Below are 22,530 nucleotides of genomic sequence, written 5' to 3'. Positions count from 1 at the left end.
TGGTAAGAGAATAACGTGCGGCTTAACTTTGGCCGAGCTAATGAGCTGCTGCAGGGGAGCCTAGCGCCTTCGGAACTCTTACAATTCCACTGCCAGATTTTATTGTTACTGCTGTCGTTTGCAGCCATTAAGATACCATTGGTTGACTACCCGAACCCCTAGAGTCTGCGCTCGGGCTACCGCTTGTGCCTCCGTGGACTGCCGATGCAGCCGCTGTGTTTGCCTTTGCCTTACCTTTGTGCTTTTCTAGTTGACACACTCTAGCATCCAGATCAGTGATGAGCTCCATGACTTTCGCCAGAGTTCTGTCTATTGTTGCTAACCTTGCCGCTATTCTGACTTTTCTTGGTTTGGGGGTGCCTCACCCTCTCCCATCTCCTCTGCCTCAGTGGTTTCTAAATCTCCCTCCTCCGTTTCGCTACTGGAAACAGGGTGGGCGGCTTTACGTTAGGGTTTGTTGGCCAAGGGTTGTGGAGCCGTTGTCTCCATCTGACTACGGGGTGTCTCGGACACTTCTTTAACGGATTTGAAAGCTAGCTTCCCTGAGCTCCGACAGTTCATGCCTCAATTTTCGATTTTCGGATTCTAATGTCAATATTCGGCGATCTGACCCACGTTCCGGCTGTGCCCTACCGTTAATACTCCTAGACCTTACCCTTGTCGGTTGTCCTGATTTCCCATGGCCTCCGTTCTTGAATCGGTAAGCCCAGGTTGCATTTGGGTTCGACTGTGAACGGAACCTCGATCTTGCTCCAGGCCCTCGGGGTTGCGAGTCGACACCAGAAGATTCTCCGGAGCTGGGTTGTCCTTTTGATCGAGAACGACCACTGGAGCTGGAGCGCCCTCGTGAGCTGGAGCGTGCTGTCGTGCGAAAACGCAAGTTGGCGTCCTCTTTTTGCGACATCTACTTGCGCTGAAAAGCTTCACTGTCGTCAATGTCGTCAGCCACCTGTGTATAGCGCTCTTGTTGTCGTTGGCACCTTCGACGCCTTTGTGTCACGTTATAAGGCATCTGGAACCTTCGACTGCACTATGCGCCACCGCAAATAGCACACTTAGGATAACATTGATGATCTTCAGATAGGGAAGTGATTCCACAGCCCCTACACTTTCTAGCACTTGCCGGATTGGGACACACGTCGGATCTACGTCCGATTTCACCACAGCCGTAGCACAAATCTATCTGTTGTCTGTAGATATCACAGGGCATGAGTACGTTACCACAAATGACGTGGTTTGGCACTCTTTTTCCCTCAAAAAGTACCACCACCGTTGTAGTTTGCTTGATCCGACGTACCTCTACGAGGCCGGATTTTGATGATTGACGAAAAAGGTTTTCAATGCCGCGTCGCTAATGTCCAGGTCGATACCGCGAACAACACCCTTGCGCGTATCTTCCCCTTCTGCGGTGTAGGCTGCCACATCGAAGGGTCCATCCTTCGTATGGATCTCGCGTACCTTGGCATAAGCTCTCGCATTTTTTTCCCAGCGGAGTCGACACCACCAAAATGTTTTGACAGCCATTCGGACAGAACGAGACCTCCGTCGTGTCTTCCGGCGCTAAGGTTGCCGCCATGGCCAGTGCTCTGGAGATTATTTACCAGGCTGAACTTTTTAACGTTGAGGCCACCACGCGGGTGGACAATTATGATGATGTGATCCCTCAGTAGCATCGGGATCCTAGAGGTGGTAGAAATGCGCTTAAGCACCGTTCTGCGAGCTGGCCGTGCGGCCACTACCTCTTCCACTCTGGTTGGTATCCTTCAAAGCAACGGATTTTCCGCCAGCGGCTAATGCACGTCTCCTTCGGCAAGTGATGGCTGTCATCAATCCAATATTTTCCTCCGAGGAGACCTCCATGCTTTCAACTGCTGAGCCAGAGGCCATGCTTGCACTCCGTCGTGCGCGTGGGGCCAAGGCCTACAGCGCGAGTTAGGGGCTAGCACCTCTTCTACGTGGCATGCAGAAAACAGTTTGCAAAGAGCCGAAAAGTGAACCCACCGGCAAAAAAATGGGCATCCACGTAATCCTTGCAATAAGACGAGCCCATCGACCCCAGGTTCTCAGAGTTGGCACAAAAATGTCGGCACAAGAACATTGATCGAAGTAGGAGCCGATGTTTGCACGACCGCACTGGTCGGCTTCTTCGCAACGTGACAAGAGTGAAAACTTTAACAGCACCGTGAGAAGCTGTTAAAGTTTTTACTCTTGTAGATAGCTTTATAAAGGACAAGCACACAATCTTTTCAAGCGAAATAGCTAAACAGGTAACAAACATTCATCTAGTAAGTCTTTATTTTCACAAAACATTGTGGCACAATTAGTAACTGCATCAAACTACGAGACCTTAAAATGGCGTTTGACTACATACACAATGGCTGGATATATAACGCCGTCTGGTTACAAACCTATGTCTCAATATTGGCACGTGTACTTGTTTATCGTTTTCCTGTGACCGCTTTTCGCCCGCTGAACAATGTAAAACCTATCGCTCGGCGAAGGTCATGACTGAATGTATCGGAAGTATCTCTAATGTTATCGACGGTGTTAACCGTTGTCTATTGTCACCGCACTTTTTGTGATCAATTTTCATGCGCGCCGCGAATTTTGAAGTGATTTCTGGAAGGCACGCGGGCACGAGCGATTACTCTTGAACCTTCGGCGAGTCATGTATAAAAGCCGACGCGGCTGACACGCTGATCAGACTCCGGCGATCGGCGCTCACCGCTTTCGTTGTGTTTTGAGTGCCACTTGCATTTGTGGGCACAGGTTCACCCAATGTTCGTTTCATGCTTCACAGTTTTGCTACTGTGTTCTTCACCGCCACTACAGGGTGACCGTAGGACTGTGTAAGTTAAATGAATGAAAGGAATAACTAAGCTAGTTGCTTCGCGAAAAGATTGACCAAGTGGTGTTCATAAGTAATGTGTCATAGTCTTAGCACGCAATCATGGTGGTTAAATGATGAAAGGTTTGCTTAGTACATGCTGACTTTTGTACTTAAAGGATTGGTCAATAATTATGACTTACTTGACAAATATTGTAGTCGAGTTTTAAGACAGAAGCACAACACTGCTGTTATTCCATTCGTTCACGCCCTATCGCATACCATAAAGGGAGAGCCGCAAGCTCATGACCATGAAGTATTTTTGCACCTGATATGTTCTCTAAGCTTTGTAAGTTACCTACGCGGAACGCAAAAATATGGCAGAATTACCTATGAAACAAAAAAAATATACGCTTGCAGGTTGTATGATTGTGAACATAGTGCTACGGCACAATATGTGCGATCACGAAAGGCCAGCAGTGTGAAGACGACGACGACGATTTAGAAGCTAGCGCGGGCTGTTGCCTCTTGGCCAAGCGCAGCTTATTTTCCTTGTAAATATATTTGTACATAGCTTGTCGTCTGCGTCTTCCTACGTAACATATTTGGTGGAGGTGGACGTTCCCTGTACCTCGTCACGGAGCTTCGCAGTGGCCGGTACGTCGAGCCTACCTTCATGGCTCCCGGCGACGCCAACCCGACTCCACCGGCTCCGACACCTGCTGCCACTTCGACGACCTACATCACCCTCTCCACTCCCCGTGATCCTGGCGTATTCTCGGCAAAAGATGGGGAAGACGTCGAGGACTGGATCAGCCTTTACGAACACGTCAGCCGCAATAACCGGTGGGACCCAACTATCATGCTCGCCAACGTCGTCTTTTACCTCGGTGGCACACCTCGAGTTTGGTATCGGACGCACGAAGATGAGCTGACCAGTTGGGATTCGCTTAAGCAAAAGCTTCGAGACTTGTTCGGCAACCCCTACGGTCACCAACTTGCCGCGCAGAAGGCGCTTTCCGGTCGTGTGCAGATGTCAACGGAGCCCTACGTCACGTACATTCAGGACGTCTTGGCTCTGTGCCGCAAAGTTGACACCCACATGACTGAGTCAGACAAGGTTTCCCACGTCCTCAAAGGCATTGCCGATGACGCCTTCAACTTGCTCGTTTGCAACAACGTAACCACGGTGGATGCTGTTATAAAAGAGTGCCGCCGCCTGGAACTCGCCAAAAGCCGACGTATTGACCAGCAGTTTGCCCGTCTGCCCAACACCCCAGCGACATCTTCCTGTGCCGACGCTCCTCGTCCCAACCACACTGCCGATGTTACCAGGATCGTCCGGCGTGAGATCGAGGCCGCCTATCCGGCTGCCTTCGACTCCAGTCCCACCCCCACATCTGCAGTCACGGTCTCACTGATCCAGGCAGTTGTCCGCCAGGAGTTTGAAAACATGGGTCTTCACACCATCTGCTCGGCCCATCGCCCTGATACCCGCCCGGCCCATCGCCCTGATACTCGCCCGGCTTCTTCGATTTCGCCCCGTCCCGCATCTTCTTACCCACCGCGTTTCCGCAACCCATCTGAGTGGCGCACTGCTGACGACAAGCCTATTTGTTTCCACTGCCATCGCATCGGGCACATTTCTCGGCACTGTCGTAGTCGCTGGAGTTCCCCGATCCGGTCTACTTCTACTGCCTACTCTCGCCCCTCAGGTGGCCCTTCTCGGCCCTATGCCGCACGCTCCGATAATGCCGCCACTGATTCTCCTGCAACGAACCGCCCCTATTCTCGTTCGCCTTCGCCCCACGGACGACAATCTCGCTCTCCCCAGCCCCGTCGCTCCTATTCGCCGACTCCCTTCGCGCGCCGCTCCCAGCCGGAAAACTAGACGATGCAGCGCCTCGAGGTGACGCTGCATTGCTCCCTACGCCGCCAAATCCTCTACTGACTTTGCCCACTCATCTGAACCTTCTTGACGTGCACGTCGACGGTGTTTCCGTGTCTGCTCTCATAGACACTGGGGCGCATTTGTCCGTAATGAGCGCTGACCTTCGTAACCGGCTCAAGAAAAATATCACGCCCGCCACGACGCCTGTTGTCCGTGTCGCCGATGGCGGAACAGCCCCCGTACTTGGTATGTGTACCGCCCGCGTCTCCTTCGCCGATCGCTCAACAATCGTGCTATTCACAGTCATCGCCCACTGTCCCCACGACATCATCCTCGGCTTAGACTTCCTCTCCGCACATTCTGCTCTCATCGATTGCTCCGCCAGTACTCTCCGCCTTGACCTGCCTGTTCTGGATCCTGCTGAACCACACCCCCGTCGCCTCAGTTCCGCCGACTTCGTTCGCTTGCCACCTTCGGCCCTGACCTACGTTGACCTAGTGTCATCCCCACCAGTCCCCGACGGTCACTACATCGCGGCTCCTATGCCAGACGTCCTCCTTACACACGGGATCACAGTACCCCATACAGTTTTATCTATTACGGCGAATTGCGTCTGCCTGCCAGTGGTCAACTTTGGCTTGACGACACAAGTGCTGCCACGTGGGATGTCTTTGGCCCATCTTTGTTCATTCGAGGATCACTCAGTAGCATCCATTGCAGTAGACGACACTTCATCCGATACTCCTCTCCCATCGCAGTCGACAAATTGTACCATCGCTGACATCCGGAAAATGATTGCCCCCGACTTGCCCTCCGTGCACGCTCGTGAACTCTACCGCGTTCTGTTTTTCTACCACGATATTTTTGACTTTCACGATCGTCCTTTGGCCCAAACTACAGCTGTCAAACATCGCATTAATACCGGCGATGCCCCTCCTATTGATCGCCGCCCGTATCGAGTGTCACCAGCTGAGCGTCAAGTTATTCACGCAGAAGTTCGCAAAATGCTTGCCAAGAACATTATTGAACCGTCATGTAGTCCTTGGGCGTCACCGGTTGTGCTGGTAAAAAAGAAGGATGGCTCATGGCGCTTTTGCGTGGATTATCGGCACCTTAACAGGGTTACCAAAAAGGACGTGTATCCCCTACCTCGGATTGATGACGCCCTTGACTGCCTCCACGGTGCTCGCTATTTCTCCTCTATTGACCTTCGCTCCGGCTATTGGCAGATTGCCGTGGACGATCTCGACCGCGAGAAGACTGCCTTTGTAACACCCGACGGTCTTTATCAATTCAAGGTGATGCCGTTCGGCCTATGTAACGCTCCTGCCACTTTTGAACGCATGATGGACTCCCTTCTTCACGGTTTCAAATGGTCCACGTGCTTGTGCTACTTGGACGACGTTATCGTATTCTCCCCAACGTTCGCTACGCACCTCGAGCGCCTCTCAGCAGTCCTGGACGTTTTTCGGCGACCCGGTCTGCAACTCAACGCATCGAAGTGCCAATTCGGCCGTCGCCAGATTACCGTCCTTGGACATCTCGTTGACGCGAACGGAGTGCAACCGGACCCAGGCGAGATCCATGCTGTTACGCACTTCCCTGTTCCGAAGTGTGTCAAGGATGTGCGCAGCTTCATCAGCCTTTGTTCGTACTTCCGCCGTTTCGTGAGGAATTTCGCCGCCATAGCACGACCACTAACCGACCTTTTGAAAAAAGACGCTCCTTTCCAATGGGGCGATAACGAGGCCTCTGCATTCTCTCATCTAATCGACATTCTCACAACGCCTCCCGTTCTGGCCCATTTCGATCCTTCTGCGCCTACCGAAGTCCGTACTGATGCCAGCGGTCACGGAATCGGAGCAGTACTGGCACAACGCCGGCGTGGCCACGACCGTGTTATCGCTTACGCCAGCAGGCTCCTCTCACCCGCGGAGCGCAACTATTCCATCACTGAGCGTGGGTGTCTGGCCCTAGTTTGGGCGGTTGCGAAATTCCGCCCATACGTATATGGCCGATCCTTTTCCGTTGTCACAGACCATCACGCGCTTTGTTGGTTATGCTCATTGAAAGACCCTTCAGGAAGACTTGGTCGCTGGGCCTTACGCCTCCAAGAATATTCGTTCTCTGTCACCTACAAATCTGGCCGACTACACAAGGACGCTGACTGCCTGTCTCGCTACCCGGTTGACGAGCCTGACGACGCCGACAGTAGTACCGCCGACGGCATTTTCTCTGTGTCTGCCTTCGCTAACATCGCCGATGAGCAGTACCGAGACCTATCGCTGCGAGTACTCATCGAGCATCTGCGCTCTACACCTACCGACGCATCCGTTCGCCGATATGTCCTCCAGGGCGGCATTCTGTACCGAAGGAGCTTCCTCCCTGATGGCCCTGATCTTCTTCTTGTCGTGCCTAAACATCTACGACAGACTGTGCTCTTTGAGATGCATGACGCACCCACTGCAGGACATCTTGGGGTAACCCGCACGTACGACCGCGTCCGCCGCCGCTTCTATTGGCCTGGTCTCGCTCGCTCCGTTCGACGCTATGTTGCTGCCTGTGATCCCTGCCAGCGTCGGAAGACACCTCAGGTGCTACCTGCCGGTCATCTCCAGCCGATCACCGTCCCTGTGGAAGCGTTCTTTCGTGTTGGATTAGACCTGCTCGGTCCATTTCCCACGTCATCCTCTGGGAACAAATGGGTAGCCGTCGCGACTGATTACGCCACCCGATACGCTATCACTCGGGCTCTCCCTACGAGCTGCGCCACTGACGTCGCGGACTTTCTCTTGCGTGACATTATCTTGCTTCATGGCGCCCCGCGACAGCTGCTTACTGACCGTGGTCGAAACTTCCTCTCGTAAGTTATCGCTGACATTGTGCGTTCCTGCTCCATTCAACACAAACTGACTACTTCATACCATCCTCAAACCAATGGCCTGACAGAGCGGTTAAACCGTACTCTTACCGATATGCTGGCCAAGTACGTTTCCAAGGACCACCACGACTGGGATATTGCCCTTCCTTACGTAACATTTGCGTACAATTCTTCCCGGCACGACACCGCCGGATTTTCTCCCTTTTATCTACTGTACGGTCGCGAACCTACCTTGCCCCTAGACACGGCACTTCCTGCTGCTGCGGTCTCAACAAGCGAGTATGCGCGCGACGCCATCGCCCTCGCCGACCATGCACGCCAGCTTGCCCGTGCTCGACTTACGGCCTCACAAACCACTCAGCAGTGCCAGTACAACGCCCGCCATCGTGACGTACAGTTTTCACCTGGTGCGCTCGTGCTCCTGTGGTCGCCCTCTCGTCACGTCGGCCTTTCAGAGAAGCTTCTTTCGCGATACACAGGGCCCTACCGCGTGCTGCGCCAGTTGACGCCTGTGACTTACGAAATTGCTCCTGTGGGCTCAAGCTCGTCCTCTCCTGTGGCATCTAGTGATGTCGTACACGTCAGTAGGCTCAAGGCCTACTACACTGCTTCTAAGTCCGATATTTAGTCGCTCCGGGACGGCGCTTTTTCAGCCGGGGGTAGTGCTACGGCACAATATGTGCGATCACGAAAGGCCAGCAGTGTGAAGACGACGACGACGATTTAGAAGCTAGCGCGGGCTGTTGCCTCTTGGCCAAGCGCAACTTATTTTCCTTGTAAATATATTTGTACATAGCTTGTCGTCTGCGTCTTCCTACGTAACAATATTGTATCGCGTACACTTAGACGGTACGTATGTTAGTCACACCAGGAGATGTTTAAATTCTAGATTATCTCAGCACAATCATTGCAAAAAAAAAAGGGAACGGGCAAACACGGCATTTCATCCTGTTACTGTGCTCCAGCTTGGGGTGCGTTCTGCAGTTCGAAAACTGTTGTGTTGTTTCAGGTAACGAGATGGAGGCAACAAAAGAACGAAAGTCGCAGTTTCGCCTGAAAGGCGAAGCATTGATTGAGATAGCAATATAGTATACGAAACAAAGGATAGTAGATTTATAGGCCCTAAAAACTTGTAAATATTCCCTTAGTAACTAAATTAGCAAGCTTATTGTCACGCGTGCACAAGCAAACATGAGCACGTCTCACTCAATGACCGCGCATACTCGCTGTCAGAACGCTGAAGTGAGGAAGAGTGGCAGCGGCAGCGTGAGTAATGACCTTGGTACTGCCTCTCGCTTCAACGCGAAGTAATCGGCGAAAACACAGAGCACACGAAGCTATCACCCCTTGGTTGTCCACACCGCAGATCGAATTCAAAATAGGGCCCGCGCGGCCACGCCATACGCTTAAGCCGCTGAAGTATAACGCCCCCCTCCCCTTGTGCGCGATGGAAGATGCCAAGATTGCTCCTGCTTTCCTCTTTTTGGAGCTCGAGATTGAGTCGCCATCGTTGGCTCACCGTCGCACGCTTTCATTCGCACATACAGTTGCGGTGGGGTGACGATGTTATAGCCCATGGACTTTGTACGGAACATCATGGCAACGGCACAAATACCGCCGCCGTCATACTTGAGAAGTTGGTTATTTACTTAAGACTATTTATATAATTAGACGGAATGCAAGAAAGAATCTGAGTATCTCCAAGCGGCGACAAGCAACATTACCTTGGTACTATCCAGCTGCATGGCATTTACATATATTTGAATCCTGGTGAATGAGAGTGGGGACAACCTGTATCTATTCTGGACGGAGAGGCCTCGCCGACTAGAGCACTACACTTCAATAACCATACTCTTTCCCATCTTCCTGCTTCTGATCCTTCGTCTTTCTTGTTCTGTCCTTGCATCCACAAAGCTTAACTCACACAGGAGTTAATATTGGTAATGATCGCGGTGGTGATGGTGAATGTGGCTTGGTGCTTGGACCCGCGACAAACTCCCTCTCTTGGAAGGCTGACCAGTGGGCACGGCGGCAACGCCAAGATGAAGTGCTCAAACCCATTTCTCTTGTTCATTCAGGAAATGCTCGGCTTGCTGCCCATGACGACAGCGCTTGTTCCGGGATGCCATGCGCACCAACCCTCCACCCTGGCCTACAGCGCGCCGATACTGCTGTCGGCGACGCATCTGCCCCTACTCGTCCACGCCGATAACGACGTTCCTCGCTGCGTGACCATGCCTTTCACGGAACCGGCAGGCCAAACGTCATCGAGACCCTTCCGTATAAAAGGAGCTTCTTGGCGATCGGCTGGCAGTGGGCACGGCTGCAACGCCAAGATGAAGTGCTCAAACCCATTTCTCTTGTTCATTCAGGTGAGAAAATACTGCGGAAAATCATACCACAGTGACAACGTTTTCTTGCTGTTGCTGCCGTGCCCACGGTCCATTCACTCATTGATTGAAATGTTTGGTAGCATAAGTACTTATGTGGTCTCATTGCTCCTGCTTAGTGGTGACATCGAGACAAACCCCGGTCCCTCTGTGGCCGATCAGCTAAAACTTATATACGAGGACATACAGGAAATAAAAATGGGCAAGGCTGAAACTATGACAAAGTTAGAAGCCATTGATAAAAAGCTAGAAAAAATCACAAGGCTTGAAAAACAGGTTTCCGACTGTCTGAAAAGGTTAAATGATCTTGAAGGTGACCTTGCCTTCACGCGAAAGAAAATCGATGAACTAGAAAATGGAAGTCGACGATCTAACCTCATCATTTATGGCGCAAAAGAGGAACAAGGCGAAACCCCAGAAATTCTGCACGAAACAGTTTCTAAGAAAGTTTTCGGGGAAGTGCTAGACTTTAATACCCCAGTCATTGAAAGAATCCATCGCCTCGGAAACCGAAAGCCGAACAACGAAGACGATAAAAGCAGACCCATAATTCTGAAGTTGCTTGATCAACGTGACAAAGCGACTATTCTAAAGCGATGTTCTAGGCTAAAAGGGTCCGGCTATTCAATCGGCGAAGATTTTTCACGACCTATCCGGGAAGTAAGAAAGTAGTTGTGGCAAAAAACTAAAGCAAACCGTGATCGCAAGGAAAAGGTATTTCTAGTCTACGACAAAGTCCGCATTGATGGCCGTCTTTTCGCCTGGGACAACGATTCAAACGATATCGTAGACTGTAAAAAAACGAAGAACACATCAGCCTGCGGACGCGCAGTGCTCAAAACCGCAATCAGCCACAATCATAAATTTAAACGCGCGCAGCCTGGTGAACAAGTTCCACGAACTAGAAGCTGTTCTACTTGCCTACCAGCCTGATATCGCCGTCGTTACAGAGACGTCGCTTCACTCGAACATTTTCAACCATAAAATTGTGCCTCCGGAATATGCAATTGTACGCAAAGATAGAAAGACAAGAGGTGGCGGCGTTGCACTGCTGTTTAGGCAAGGAATACCTTACAGCGTCATGCCCGAGGCTACAGGCATCGAGGCTGTTTGGTGCACAGTCCGTCTGAAAGATGTCTTCCTTATTGGTGCAGTTTATCGGCCGCGTGATGCTGAGCCTCTATTCTTGGAATCTCTCTCAGAATACATGCAACAACACATCTCCTATGGCAGCAAAGTAATAATGGCGGGAGAATTTAACTTGCCTGACATAAGGTGGAACTCAATGACTCCAGGAAATGTTACGCTTGACACCATATCAGATATACAGCTAGCATATAACCTGACACAAATTGTCGATTTCCCAACCAGGGTCGTCGGTACCTCAAGTTCACTCTTAGATGTTGCGTTCATTAGTGACCATTTCCTTGAGAATACTGTTCACGTTGAACCCCTTGAAGGATTATCGGACCATAAGACAATATTTTGTTCTTTACAATTGCCAAGTCCTGTACGAACGCTCGGTCCTATAAAGCGAGTGCTCTCGTTCAAAGATGCAGACGATGCAGCTATCATGACCTACCTTGCCTTCAATTATCAGAATTTTTTTGACCTCATTTCTGACCAGCAGTCGTCTATCGATGTGGTGTGGACCGAGTTTAAAACCATTGTGACGCATTGTATAAACGCCTTTGTTCCACGAGTTCAAAGAAAAACTAGAAAACGCAGTCCATGGATATGTCGTGGTATAATCCACTTGAAGCGCAAAATAAAGAGACTTAGGAAAAGAAGAAAGTCGCATATGTGTAAAAAAACTGACTCGGAAATAACACTGCTAACGACGTCATTGAAAAGTAAAGTACGTTGTGCGAAAAACAGTTTCTTGAAAAATTCATTACACAACTTTATCAGGAAATCGCCTCAAAAATTCTGGCGCTACCTAAGCGTGAAGCGCTCTAACGTGCCCTCCATGAATGCTCAGGAAAGTAAACAAAAAGCTCACGCGTTTAACAAGTACTTTCAATCCATTTTCACCGTCGATAATGGTTCCCTCAACCACTTCGTCCCTAGCCACTGACAAGAAAGCACTTTGGGCACCCCAAAAATATCACAGGCTGGCAGATTATCTCTCTTGTTGAATTTAGATGAAAAGAAAAGTGATGGTCCAGATCAAATTCCGAACAGTTTCTTGAAAAGGTACGCAGAACCAGTGAACAAGTTTCTTCATTTAATTTTCCTAAAGTCACTCCGTGAGAGCCGCCTTCCTGCAGAGTGGAAGGTTGCCAAAATAATTGCCATACCAAAATCAGGTGACACATCTTCCTTGTCTAACCACCAGCCAATTTCTTTAACATGCACGTGCTGCAAAATACTAGAGCACATAATCTTGAAACACTTAACAGAATTCGTGGAAGCAAACAATTCAATCTATTCAAACCAGCATGGTTTTCGAAACGGTTTATCTACAGTCACCCAACTCGTGGAAACCCTTCACGACTTAACTGAAAACATTAATGAGCAACTACAGGTAGACATAATCTTTATGGATTTCTCTAAAGCGTTTGATCGTGTTTCTCATGTTAAATTGCTTCACAAACTTAACCGCCTACTTGGTAATGGCCCTGTTGTTGGTTGGATCAATGACTTTCTGTCAAACCGCTCCAAATACGTAGAATACAATGATCACCTTTCTGATGCTGTCCCTGTTTTGTCCGGCGTTCCCCAGGGCTCAGTTCTGGCCCCACTTCTGTTTTTATTATACATAGATGATATAACCAACCAGGTTGACGTCACCATTCGCCTCTTTGCAGACGACTGCATTCTTTATCATACTGTGCGTAACCACTAAGATCAAGCAAAACTGAACAAATCCCTAAATAAGGTAGTGCAGTGGTGTGCAGACTGGCAAATGGTGATAAATTCTGATAAAACTGTCTGCATGTCGGTCACTAACAAAAAATCAAGTCTGCAGTTCCCGTACGGTTTCAACGGCACTATTCTACAAAGCGTCACCCAGTATAAATACTTAGGCGTAATCATCTCATATGACCTCACCTGGAATGCGAACATATAGTACGTAGCTAAAAAAGCCTTGAACAAACTGTTCTACCTCAAACGCACCTTATCGCATTCCACCAGCCAGAGAAAACAGCTTGCTTACGTCAGCCTCGTCAGACCGGCACTCGAATACGCCAACATAGTATGGTTTCCACATTCCAAAAACCGAATTCATACGCTGGAACGCATACAAAGAAAAGCTGCCCGATTTATCTATAACCGCTTCAAACGCACAGATTCACCAACCGAACTTCTTTCTCGCGCAGGCCTCGCGACCCTAGAAATTCGAGCCAAGGTTCAACGATTGAAGTTCCTATACTTGGTATTACACAGTGCACTGAAATTGGATCCCGCCACTTTTCTAAAGTACAAGCTCACTAGACCGACTCGGCATAAACACGCTTTCACGCTAGAGGAATTTCTTTGTAGCAACAATACTTATTTCTTTTCATTCTTTCCGCGAGCTGTGCGACAGTGGAACTGCTTAAACCCTGCTATTACTGCCCAGCCCACACTAGAAACATTTACCAATCATCTAAAAGATCAATTGCAAATCATAACTTAGTCTTTTAGTTATTTTATTTTTTTTCCTCTTCTGCAAGAGCAACTGTGTGAAGACCAGTGTGTTACTCAATAAATAAATGAAAGCGTCCATGTTTTTCTATGCTAACGCCTTGTTTGCTCAGTGTTTGCTCACATTGCACTTTTTTGATGACAATATGCCCACTCCTGTAATAATCCCAATCGGGATTGACAGTATTGTGAAATAAATAAATAAATAAAAATGCCGGTAAGGAAGTACAGCGCTATTTCTGTGGGTCAACACACAAAACATTGTGAAAGGTCTCCTTGGGAAAACACGCATCGGTCGTTCTTTCCGAAGTCGTATAGGCTTGTTACGTAACATACAGCCTGTTGAGTAGGCAGTACTTGCAACTATGGTGTAGTGTTGCTTACTTTGACGATACGGTCGTGCTTCGCCATCTTATTCTCGTACGGCCTGACAACTCGCCTCTTGTACGTGTTGAAAACAGTAAGCTCTTCATGGACCTTTTTCTTGGGCAATGTTATACCCGCACTCTTGAGCTGCATTTCAGGATGTCATGCCAAGTGGAAGGGGTCGTTTGGCTCATTGGCCTTGTTCTGCAGCGTGAACAGTACGACGCGCTCAAGGTCCCTCTTACGATGTTGTCACCTATGAGGTTCTATTGCAGGTTGCTGAGCGACTTACACTAAGGCTGACGATGCTAGGGGGGGGGGGGGACATCCATCGGCAGGCACAGCGGAAGCTTGTCATTGTGGTGTACCACAGGCGACTGTTTGTCGGAAAGGCACTCACAATTAACAGGGAACTGCTGAAGCAGGAGTTGCACTTCACTGCGCTTTTCTACTGCACACACGTGCTTCGTGCATTCCGTCATCTGATACGGATTCCGATCCGCCAGCTTCCGCTCGAACGTGGCACGCACGATAGTAGTCGTAGTCACCTTATCGTTTATCGTTGTCACAATTTTTATGCGAAGCATACTAGCCGCACAACCACGCTCTTCCTTGCTGCACCGCGTGCGGCCGCGTAGCTACCATATGACGTCATAACAGCTGCAAAAGCGGAGGCTCAACTCATGCACTCGCTTGCGGCCGCGTAGCTACATAGCAGGGTCTCAGCTCGTGCGCTCACCTGCATGAGTTGTTTCTTCGTCTAGCCGAACCAAATATAGCCAAGCAACAGCAGTTCACCAGGCTAAACAGTGGTTCAACAACTAAAATAAAGGCTAGTATGCTTCGCATCCTGGGCTTAACCTTAGCTAAGCCACAGCCATTTTTTATTGCTCCTGGAGACATGCTGCTTCGCTATGCAGGAGCTGCATTGAATTTCCTGCGGCGTCGCTGTTCAGACCGGTTGGCTTCAGTAGTCGCACTTGCCGTGTTGCCAGCTGTGACAAGAAGTGTGTGTAACGGGCATCGACGGCGAATACCCTCGCTGTTCTTTCATTTCATTGCATCGCTCACTTTGTTGTTGTTAATTGCGATGTCGGGGACCTGCATGCGCGTTGTAATCGCTTGTTGCCAAGCGCTCAACAAAATTCAATGAAGGTTTTTAACATGTCCCTCTCTGATCCGTGGGTAAAGCCTTGCGCTCATCACAATCTGTAATACTTCCTTCAAAACTTCATAGAGGACAACGACCCATTCCCAGCCACTCTGCTGGGTTTCTGCAGTGGTCTCTCCACTCAGGACGCATTCCACCTATTATAAGAGGAAGTCCTGAGCTCTGTACCCGAAGGAGGAGACCATTTAATACTAGCCCTTGATCTAAGAGGAGCATTCGACAATATCTCGCATAAGGCCATCCTATCCAAATTAAACAACGTCGGATTTGGTGAAAACACCTTCAATTACATAAAGGCTTTCCTAACAGGAGGAGCGCTACAATAAGCGTAGCACAAGTCACGTCGCAACCTTTTCAGATGACAAACAAAGGTACCCCTCAAGGAGCCATCATCTCTCCACTGCTCTTTATTATCGCCATGAGAGGACTCACTCCGGCCCTGGATGAGATACCACAGTTGAGATACAAATTATATGCGAATGATACCACTTTATGGGCAACGCGCGGCTGTCTGGCTATCAAGGAGCAGACACTCCAATAGGCTGCAGCAGCAGTTGAAAATTTCGCCAGGGCCAGCGGGCTCAGTTGTGCCCCAGATAAATCCGAAATTATCAGGGTACACGAAAAAAGTAGAAAAGTAAGGGACACATAGACATACAAATTGAGGGAGTGGAGTCAAAATGAATGAGGTGACCGTTGCAAGGATTCTGGGTTACTGGGTTCAGAGTAACGGAAGAGCAGACCACACAATAAACATGTTAAAATCAGCAACGAAAGAAGTTGCCAGAATGATACAAAGAATAAGGTATCACAAAAAAGAAATGAACGAGGCGGACACAATTAGATTAGTACAGGCCTTTGTAGTGAGTAAGATAACACACACTCTAGCTTTCCACGCACTAATCAAAAGTGATGAAGCAAACATTGAGTCTATTATTAGGAGAGCCTACAAAGTGGCTCTAGGGTTACGGGTAGGCACACCAACCAAAAAACTATTAGAGCTCGGAATACATAATACCTACTCCGAGCTAAAGATTACGGTACTGACCGCGCAGAGAAGCCGTCTAAGTCAGGCGAGGGAGGGGAGAGAGATACTCGCTAGGGTGGGCTTCCCACCGTACCCCCCGAACCTGGACGAGTTACTGGTGGCAATCCCGGATCCCGTCCGACGCAAGATCTCGGTCGCTCCCCTGCCCAAGAATATGAACCCGAACGAAGACAAAAAGTGGAGAGAGGAGAGATTAAGATGGCTCCGAAAACACCTAAAAAACAAAACAAATGTTTTGTATATGGACGCTTCCAGGTACAACTGCAGACAGGCCATAGCAACAGTTTTTTGCAGAGACAGGAGAATAATGACAAGTGCCTCCTTGTACACGTTCTCGATCGCCAAGGCGGAATGTTTTGCCATTGCCCTGGTGATCAAAGAGCAAGAACAGAAAGAGGAAACACACGATTATCATCTCCGACTCGCAAGATGCGTGCCGTTTCTTCTTGAACGGCCGCCTCCCGATAAAAGTTAAAATTTTTTTAGGCGGGATATTGACAAACGGATACAAGTTGATCTGGTTTCCGGGACATACAGGCCTGGGGGGAAACGAGATTGCGGACGCTTTTGCTCGAGGGCTCACGAACCGAGCAGAGCCTCGACAGCACCGTCGATCCCCCCAAACATTCCAGGAGGAGTCAAGCGAGGAGGACAACAACCTATCCCGAATGGCCCCTCGCGAAGTTCTTGCTCACCAGTGCGGCACGCGACAAAAATACAGCAAGCTTCCAGGAGGGGAGGACCCCATAGACCTCCGCAGAATTAAAAGGGCAGTCTATTAAACAAAAATTTTCCTACGCTGTATGGGCACACTTGTCCGTGGTGTGGCGGCTCACCATCGCTACATCACATTTCGTGGGGCTGTGAGAATAGACCACCAAATTTAAATACCTTTTTAGGTATTTCTGACCCAGAGGTGCAGCTTGCGCTTTTGGATCACGTCAGGCAGTCGGCAGCAAGCAGTGGAACCCTGGACTTGGGGCCCCAACCATCGAGCCTACCATCCAAACCCTTTCAATGAAGTTATTCCTTAATTCCTTCCTTCCCTCACGTACTGCCTTTTTCTCATTTAGTGCTCCAGAAACACAACTCACGGTGAAAGCTGTAGGTCTATCTCTATGTATCATACGCGCAAGTGCCTGTTCCAATAAAGCCATCCACATACGAGCGGATTACTGCAAAGCTTTCTTGAACGTGATTGCTATGTCATCATTTAGTTACTCCACCGCTTGCCATCAAATGGTAAAGCAGAGGCCATGGGTCTACAACACTACTCTGTAATAACCGTAGTCGTCGCCATCTTCGAGCTTCTGAACCGTCTTCTTCCTCATTTTGTCCTTGCATCCACAGCGCTTAATTTACAGCATAGTCACTCCTGATGATGATGATGATGATGATGATGATGATGATGCATGTGGCTTGGTCATTTGATATTTACCCATAACATTTTCTCTTTTTAATGGTCCAAGGTCTTCGATTCCCCTCGACTCGCTGTTTGGTATGCTGTGGAAATGTCCAGTCGACAAAATACAAGCGGTTGCTCAGCACTACCGGCATGTCAGGCAACACACATAATTGATGCTAGCGCTCGTGTTTAAGTAACCAGTACAAAGAAGTCTCAGCCGCCTCCACCGTATAAGCCTGGATACCTTGTTCTGGTTCGACGTGTTGTGCGGCTTCCTTGACAACCTACAGTTTCTGCCGTAGTTCCGCGGCTCTTACAATGCCGTGTGTCGTTTAGGGACAATGACTTACCACCTGGGAGACTTGCCCGAAAAATCGGCCACCGGCTACGTGTCACGTTTTTTTCCGAACTCGTGTCATGCATCAACTGCTACGTCAACTGCTGCACTTTACTGCTACCCTTACCCTGCGCCGTACCTTCTCTCCTCGGTCTTTTCCTTCCACATTGCACGCCTCCGCTGTCTCGCTTTATAAAGACAAGTCGTCACAGCGTGCCCAAAATTTATTTCGGTCTCGTTCTGACACTTCAGCGCAACTTTCGCCACTTGCGTTCTCATGAAACAGTTCGCTTGCGCTATAGCAGACAAGCCATTACGCCTTTTGACTTGTTACCAACATTTTATTCCATGGTCTACACGCATGTAGGCGCCGAATAGAAATACGGGGAAAGAACATGTTGCAGTTGGTGATTGGCTGCAGCAGAATGAAGTCGATTTTGGCTGCACGTTTAGAGTTTGCTCGCTGTGGCAAATGTCTGCCCGAAGAAGTGCCAAACTTTTGAATATAGTACCATTAGTAGCGCACAATAGATAGTAAGGTCAATATCGCATTGCTAATATCGATAATATTATCGATAGTGCACTGTCGGTAATGTTATTTTACACAGCGTACAGCACGCAAATAGCTCAGTATGCACGTGCCGATCTTACCCTGCTCCGACCTGCATCAACCAAGCGTTACAGATTGTCAGTTATTGCACTCTTTCTGGTAATCACACCATCACTATGGAACTATCACAATGCCATCGATAGTTTCACAGCCAATTGTAAGGGTAAGTGTAGAGGACTCCGGGAAAGCTTGTCAATTGACAAAGCTTTTTGTCCTTGTTCCCTGTATTTCTGATGTATGATGTGCAGGAACAAATTAAATCCACACTGAATTGGAATATCATTCACAGTTAAAAATTCACCGACAATTTCGATACTCCAATAGGAAATTTTAGTGCAACTCTATGCGTGTTTTCACTTCGCGATATATTGGCTGGCGTATACAATCTGTCTCGTGCGGCGCGTTCCAAACGGAGCGAAGTGTGGCACGTCTGCCTCGCTAATCGGGAGATTGAAAAAGATGTAGCGCATGGGTGACTCGTAGGTGCGATTCACAGCAACCGCCACAGACAGACCTCCGCTCATGCGGCGCTTTGTTTCCATAGAGAAGACGCGCGCTACACTGGTGCCATATCACAGACATCGTTGCCGCACAGCCCGTCTTGCAGGGCACTGCGCTTTTCTTAAGCTGTCGTTCCACCAATGTCAAAACGTCGAGAGTGGCCCTTCCTCGCGGGGAAGTCGTGCCTGCAGTGTCAGCGGCGGTAATATCCAAGGGATCATCGCATCAAGTCTTACTCGTAGCCGCTCATCATCGCCCCTTGCAGTAACAGAGATCCCCGTCACGCACGCTCGTACTACGGAGTGACCTCGGCAGATGACGCCGCGGACTAGCACTCTCCACATCCGGCAACTGCGCCCCTCCCCCCTCCCCACGGAAGTGCAGATGAAATCGTCCACGTGGCCGCGGATGCCTAGGCCACCGGCAACTCTGCGCATGCGCAGGTCATCTGCCTCCACTCCTCCTCCGCTTTACGTCTCGTGGTTCCGCTGTACCCTCCTCCTGCGCCATCGTCTTTCTTTCATCTCGCGCTGCGCTTCGCGTTCATTTTCGTTCTTCGCTGCGCTCGTTCACTCGGTGGCGCTGACGCCGTCGGACACCTCTGTTGCTCGCCGCACGATCGGGCGCCTAACGGCTCCGCTCTGACTGACGATGCCACCCGCATAGGTGGCGAAACGTTTATGTTTTTGTTATTTTTCGTTAAGTAAAGCCAGTAAAAACAACACTTTGAAGCATAAAATTCAGGGGTTTGACGCATCAGAACCACAATAACATTATGTGATACGCCATGCCAGGGGACTTCAGAATAATTTAACGAACTGGAGTTCTGTTATGCACACTGCTACATAAATACAGCCGCCATGGCCGAGATTTTATCCCACGCCCTTGGGGGTTACCAGCGTCACGCCAAATCTACCTCGCCACTGCAGCGGGTATCATTAGTGATATCGATAATAATACTTTTGTAAGGCGGTTTATTGGACGAGTCCACCAAACAGGCGGTAGCTCTGAACAGTAGGTCGGGAGAACAAGATGGTGGTGTTCGAGCGCCAATCTCCTGCCGTCCGCTCTTGATGATGATTGGGATGTCATTATCTTCCTTTTTCGTTACAATTGCCCCGTCGAGAAAGGTGGAGCCATCCTGGCGATCTAACATGTGGGGACAAGAGGGTCGAAGTACGGCTTGAGATGGTCTACGTGAACAACAACACGTCCACGTCGAAGACGGTCGCCGTGCAGCGTAAGAGGTTCAATGACGTAGTTTATGGGCGATGTACGCTCGACGACGCGTTAGGGAGCATGATAGCTTGGGAGTAGTTTGGAAGACAAGCCAGGGGCGCAGGGTGGTACAAGCAGCCACACAAGTCCTCCAGGAGCGAATGTTGCGGCAGGAGAGCAGTCATCATCGCGAGCGTTTTTCTGGCGTTGTTGGTCGGCTGTATAGTAAAGCGCTTGGCTAGTTATCGGCAATCTTCAGCGTAACGGGTGGCTTCCGACACGGGCGTGCACTCTGAGGCATCCGGTGCGTATGGCAGCAACGTGTCGATAGTGTGCGTCGGCTGGCGACTGTGCAGAAGGAAGGAGGGGCAATACCCGGTTGTGACTTGCGTAGCGGTGTTGTACGCGTATGTCGCAAATGGAAGAACCAGGTCCCAGTCTGACTGATCAGATGCAACATGTGTCGCAAGCATGTCGCCCAGTGTCCGATTAAACCGCTCAGTGAGACCATTCATCTGAGGGTGGTAGGCAGTACACGTCCGATGTACAATGTTGCACTGGTGGAGAAGTGCTTCGATTACATCAGAGAGAAATACGCGGCCACGGTCGCTGAGGAGTTCGCGAGGAGGACCGTGTCGAAGCACAAAACGCTGGAAGATGAAAGAGGCGACATCATGTGCTGTCGCCGTGGGAAGAGCAGCGCTTTCGCCGTATGGTGTAAGGTGGTCGACAGCAATGATAGCCCATCCGTTTCCCGCCGTGGTCAAAGGTAAAGGTCCATACAGGTCAATCCCAATGCGGTCGAATGGGTGGTCTGGGCACGGAAGGGGCTGTAATGAACCTGCAGCAGGATGCGGGGGTTTTTTTCGTCGGTGACACTCGTGGCAGCCGCGAATGAACTTGTGGACAAAGTGAAACAGTCCGCGCTAGTAGTACCTTTTGCGTAAGCGTTCATAGGTCTTGAAGGCACTGCCATGAGCACACTGCGGGTTGGAGTGAAAGGACGCGCAGATTGTAGAGCGCGGCGTTCTGGGGATAACTAGGAGCCACTTCCTACCATCTGGCGAGTAGGTGCGCCGGTACAAGAGGCCATCACGGAGGCTGAAGTGCGAAGCTTGGCGTCGCAGTGTTCGAGTGGTCGAAAGGGTGGGTGCATCGGATAAAACGTCAAGATGGGAAGCGATCCAGGGATCGTGGTGCTGTGCAGAGGAGATGGCGGCGACGTCAAGAGCTGACAATGGGTGGTTTATAATGGATATGTACGCAGTTTCGGTGGATAGTGGTGACCGCGACAGTGCATCATCATCGGCATGCTTGCGTCCGGAACGATATATAACGCGGATGTCAAACTCTTGAAGTCGAAGAGCCTAGCGGGCAAGCCACCTGACGGATCCTTCCACGAAGACAACCAACATAATGCATGATGGTCCGTAACTACATCAAACGTGCGGTCATATAAGTAAGGGTGGAACTTGGCAAGCGCCCAGGCTATTGCCAAGCATTCTTTCTCGGTGACGCTATAGTTTGACTCAGCCTTGGTGAGCGTTCTGCTGGCGTATGCGACGACATACTCTGCGAACCCAGGCTTTCGTTGTGCGAGAACAGCACCGAGGCCGACACCACTGGCGGCTGTGTGCACATCAGTTGCGGCCGTGGGATCGTAGTGGCGCAGTATAGGTGGTGACGCCAGGAGAGGCGAAGGGGGGATAAGGCTTGGTCACACTCAGAGGACCATGACGGAACATTGGAGGCGCTGCTTAAAAGTTGGGTCAAAGGCGCAGTTATACCGGCGAAGTTGCACACAAACCGACGAAAGTAAGAGCATAACCCTATGAAGCTTCGTAACTGCTTTAGAGTCGTCGGTTTGGGGAAGTCGATCACGGCACGTAGTTTAGCCGGGTCCGGAAGCACGCCGTCCTTTGACACGACGTGACCGAGATTTGTAAGTTTTCGCGCAGCAAAGCGGCACTTCTTGAAATTTAGTATCAGCTGAGCGGTCTTCAGACGTGTCGGATGACGTGTCGAAGCACGGGAGCCAACGGGATTGGTCGCTGCAGTTGCTGCTGCTGTTGGAGCTCCTGACGCTGAGCAAACGGCAGGAGAGACGAGTGACGGGCCACCTCCTCACGCACAAATTCATTCATTTGTGCGAGAAGGTATGACTCGTCAGGCCCGATGTCCAGTGAAGCGATTGGTTGACTGTACGTGTGAGATGAACGTCGGGTGAGAGCCCGCTGCCGTCTCAATTCGTCATA

Source organism: Dermacentor albipictus, chromosome 4 (assembly GCF_038994185.2).
Source record: "Dermacentor albipictus isolate Rhodes 1998 colony chromosome 4, USDA_Dalb.pri_finalv2, whole genome shotgun sequence".
Lineage (NCBI taxonomy): Eukaryota > Metazoa > Arthropoda > Arachnida > Ixodida > Ixodidae > Dermacentor > Dermacentor albipictus.
This window is presented reverse-complemented; position numbering follows the sequence as displayed.